This window comes from Bufo gargarizans, chromosome 3 (genome assembly GCF_014858855.1).
Source record: "Bufo gargarizans isolate SCDJY-AF-19 chromosome 3, ASM1485885v1, whole genome shotgun sequence".
In the NCBI taxonomy this organism is placed as follows: Eukaryota; Metazoa; Chordata; class Amphibia; order Anura; family Bufonidae; genus Bufo; species Bufo gargarizans.
Window position 1 is genome coordinate 18469060 of NC_058082.1, and position 5254 is coordinate 18474313.

The following is a 5254-nucleotide window of genomic DNA, read 5'->3' on the forward strand; positions in this document are numbered from 1 at the left end:
TTCTCATATTCCTCTCTACAAATGACCATATACCTCACTGTTCTATTAATCATATCTCACACCCAATGCGCTATCAACAAATTCTGACTACAAACACCAGCTTCCGGACAACTTGAAATAAACCATCCAGTCCAGAATTTGGGAATAACCCAATTTACTCCAAGCTACACCCCCTTGAGGATAACCATTTAAAAGCCCTCACTTGTTTCCAGTGTACAAACACTAGCCACTGAGGAAGGAGCAGGAATACGCTCTGAAACGCGTATGGTATTGGTATCAAGGAACAGTGAGGTTTATTCAAGCTGAGAACAATTGCGGTTCATTGTTTCTTTATTTGCATTTTTATCAATTGCGAACGACCTAACAAACAACCGCATCCCCCGAAGCTCCAGCGATTCCAAAGGAGGACCAATCACCAGTCCCGGATCAAGGAACGCATCGCCCCGCCCAAGTCACGTGGGATGCCCTGTAATACAAGCAAGTGACCACCTGGGACGCCGCGTAAGGTCCCTGCAGGAAAAAGTAAAGACTAAAGCGGCGTGGAGCGGTAACCTACAAAAATTCTATTTTATATCGGTTGACATTTGAACGGAAGACATTTAAAAACAGAGATAGCCCAATAGCGCTAAATCAACGCCCAGCTGCTCACAAACAACCCAGTGGGAGAATGGCGATAGTAAGAACCCTGATTACAACATAAGGGGGGAACTATAAAACATCCGGCCGTTGCGCAAAAAGATAGGACATGTTCTATCTTTTTGCGGAATGGAAGTATGGGACGAAACCCCACGGAAGCACATATATTATCACATGAAGACCTCTTTCACACTGGCATGTGCGGCCCGTTGCCGTATTGCGTGCCGCAATACACGGGCGCCGTTCCGTGGGCATTTCGCATCACGGATGCGGACCCATTCACTTGAACGGGTCTGAAAATCTGGAGATGCGGAATGCCCACGGAACGGCGTCTGTGTATTGCGGCCCGCGATACGGCAACGGGCTGCATGTGCCAGTGTGAAAGAGGCCTTCATGTGATAATATATGTGCTAGAAATATTAACCCTTGTGTACTCGGCCTACCTATACAGCTCAGTTATTGCTATACTACCAATATTATCCGAGATTGGACATAGATTTGGCAGGGCAAGGGTTCGCTGCTGTCATTTTCTTCATTGAACTTCTGTGTATAATTAGTTGATGGTATAACGCTCATATTTGTAAGCAGAATTTGCATATTCATTCTTGCATTGGATCTGATATTTGTGAATGTTGGTAAATTCGGGGTGTGTTAGCACCATCTAGTGGCGAATTTTGGGTACTGCATATCCCTGTGTATCATTGAACTTTCCATTGATTAATCTTTGATTGTATAATAAATCATTTATATTTTTGCATAGACGCTTGTACCCTGTTTTTACTGATTGCACAATATAACTAGGTTCTCGATCGAGCTCTTTTTGAGGTGTTTTTTTTTATGTCCACCTTGAATGAAAATACCCTCGACATGTTTTCTTTGATCCTTTCTTTTATATGAAGCCATTTGCCTTATATCCCAACAGTTCCGGGTGTCAGACCGCACCGATCAGATACTGATGACCGATCCCGAGGATGGGTCCTCAGTATAAAACGTCTGAAGGCTTCCTGCATACCAGTACAGGTGAACACACACAAAAGATCCGCAAAAAATTATCTTGAAAATCAGCGATTTCGGTATAGATTAGAAGCTCTTGTGCCGCACATCTCACCTTCCATGCTGGCGATGTCACACACTCTGCTGGCGATGTCACACACTCTGCTGGAGATGTCACACACTCTGCTGGCGATGTCACACACTCTGCTGGCGATGTCACACACTCTGCTGGAGATGTCACACACTCTGCTGGAGATGTCACACACTCTGCTGGCGATGTCACACACTCTGCTGGCGATGTCACACACTCTGCTGGAGATGTCACACACTCTGCTGGAAATGTCACACACTCTGCTGGTGACGTCACACACTCTGCTGGCGACGTCAGACACTCTGCTGGCGACGTCACACACTCTGCTGGCGACGTCACACACTCTGCTGGCGACGTCACACACTCTGCTGGCGATGTCAGACACTCTGCTGGCGAAGTCAGACACTCTGCTGGCGACGTCACACACTCTGCTGGCGACGTCAGACACTCTGCTGGCGATGTCACACACTCTGCTGGCGACGTCACACACTCTGCTGGCGACGTCACACACTCTGCTGGCGACGTCACACACTCTGCTGGCGACGTCACACACTCTGCTGGCGACGTCACACACTCTGCTGGCGATGTCAGACACTCTGCTGGCGAAGTCAGACACTCTGCTGGCGACGTCACACACTCTGCTGGCGACGTCAGACACTCTGCTGGCGACGTCAGACACTCTGCTGGCGACGTCAGACACTCTGCTGGCGACGTCAGACACTCTGCTGGCGACGTCACACACTCTGCTGGCGACGTCACACACTCTGCTGGCGACGTCAGACACTCTGCTGGCGACGTCAGACACTCTGCTGGCGACGTCACACACTCTGCTGGCGACGTCACACACTCTGCTGGCGATGTCACACACTCTGCTGGCGATGTCACACACTCTGCTGGCGACGTCAGACACTCTGCTGGCAACGTCACACACTCTGCTGGCGATGTCACACACTCTGCTGGCGATGTCAGACACTGCTGGCGATGTCATACACTCTGCTGGCGATGTCACACACTCTGCTGGCGATGTCACACACTCTGCTGGCGATGTCACACACTCTGCTGGCGATGTCACACACTCTGCTGGCGATGTCACACACTGCTGGTGATGTCAGACACTCTGCTGGTGATGTCATACACTCTGCTGGCGATGTCACACACTCTGCTGGCGATGTCATACACTCTGCTGGTGATGTCACACACTCTGCTGGAGATGTCACACACACTGCTGGCGATGTCACACACACTGCTGGCGATGTCACACACTCTGCTGGCGATGTCACACACTCTGCTGGCGATGTCACACACTCTGCTGGCGATGTCACACACTCTGCTGGCGATGTCATACACTCTGCTGGCGATGTCACACACTCTGCTGGCGATGTCACACACTCTGCTGGCGATGTCACACACTCTGCTGGCGATGTCACACACTCTGCTGGCGATGTCACACACTCTGCTGGCGATGTCACACACTCTGCTGGCGATGTCACACACTCTGCTGGCGATGTCACACACTCTGCTGGTGATGTCACACACTCTGCTGGTGATGTCACACACTCTGCTGGTGATGTCAGACACTCTGCTGGTGATGTCAGACACTCTGCTGGTGATGTCACACATTCTGCTGGTGATGTCAGACACTCTGCTGGTGATGTCAGACACTCTGCTGGCGATGTCACACACACTGCTGGTGATGTCAGACACTCTGCTGGTGATGTCATACACTCTGCTGGTGATGTCACACATTCTGCTGGTGATGTCAGACACTCTGCTGGTGATGTCATACACTCTGCTGGTGATGTCACACATTCTGCTGGTGATGTCACACACTCTGCTGGCGATGTCAGACACTCTGCTGGTGATGTCATACACTCTGCTGGTGATGTCACACATTCTGCTGGTGATGTCAGACACTCTGCTGGTGATGTCAGACACTCTGCTGGCGATGTCACACACTCTGCTGGTGATGTCACACACTCTGCTGGTGATGTCACACACTCTGCTGGTGATGTCACACACTCTGCTGGCGATGTCACACACTCTGCTGGTGACGTTACGCACTCTGCTGGCGATGTCAGACTCTAACAAACAGTCCCATGTAAATAACATCACCCCCCCTCCCTCCAGTCTTCTCTAAAAGGCAATCCCATGTAAATAACATCACTCCCTCCAGTCTTCTCTAACATACAGTCCCATGTAAATAACATCCCTCCAGTCTTCTCTAACATACAGCCCCATGTAAATAACATCCCTCCAGTCTTCTGTAACATACAGCCCCATGTAAATAACATCACTCCCCCCAGTCTTCTCTCACATACAGCCCCATGTAAATAACATCACTCCCTCCAGTCTTCTCTCACATACAGCCCCATGTAAATAACATCCCTCCAGTCTTCTCTAACATACAGCCCCATGTAAATAACATCCCTCCAGTCTTCTCTAACATACAGCCCCATGTAAATAACATCCCTCCAGTCTTCTGTAACATACAGCCCCATGTAAATAACATCACTCCCTCCAGTCTTCTCTCACATACAGCCCCATGTAAATAACATCCCTCCAGTCTTCTCTAACATACAGCCCCATGTAAATAACATCCCTCCAGTCTTCTCTCACATACAGCCCCATGTAAATAACATCACTCCCTCCAGTCTTCTCTCACATACAGCCCCATGTAAATAACCTCCCTCCGGTCTTCTCTCACATACAGCCCCATGTAAATAACATCCCTCCAGTCTTCTCTCACATACAGCCCCATGTAAATAACATCACTCCCTCCAGTCTTCTCTCACATACAGCCCCATGTAAATAACATCCCTCCAGTCCTCTCTAACATACAGCCCCATGTAAATAACATCACTCCCTCCAGTCTTCTCTAACATACAGCCCCATGTAAATAACATCCCTCAGTCCTCTCTAACATACAGTCCCATGTAAATAACATCCCTCCCTCCAGTCTTCTCTAACATACAGCCCCATGTAAATAACATCACTCCCTCTAGTCTTCTCTAACATACAGCCCCATGTAAATAACATCCCTCCAGTCTTCTCTAACATACAGCCCCATGTAAATAACACCCCTCCCTCCAGTCTTCTCTAACATACAGCCCCATGTAAATAACATCACTCCCTCCAGTCTTCTCTCACATACAGTCCCATGTAAATAACATCAACCCCCTCTAGTCTTCTCTCACATACAGCCCCATGTAAATAACATCCCTCCCTCCAGTCTTCGCTCACATACAGTCCCATGTAAATCCCTTGTTCCCTCTATAGCACACATGTAGATGAGTCAGTGCAGTAAGGAGTTGGTGACGTCAGGATCACGTGATACCGGAAGCCTGAAAGTGAAACTGTGCAGACCATGCCAATGTGCCGCAGACTGTACCCTATTACTATGGTAACGGCCCGGGATCTCTTCAGAGCCCTGGGAGTCACACATGTCATGTGCCCATTTGACGTCAGAAGGTCCGTACGGCGCATGGACGCTAGCTTTCCTTCTCTCCAGTACCTGACGTTTTCCCGCGTTTCAAG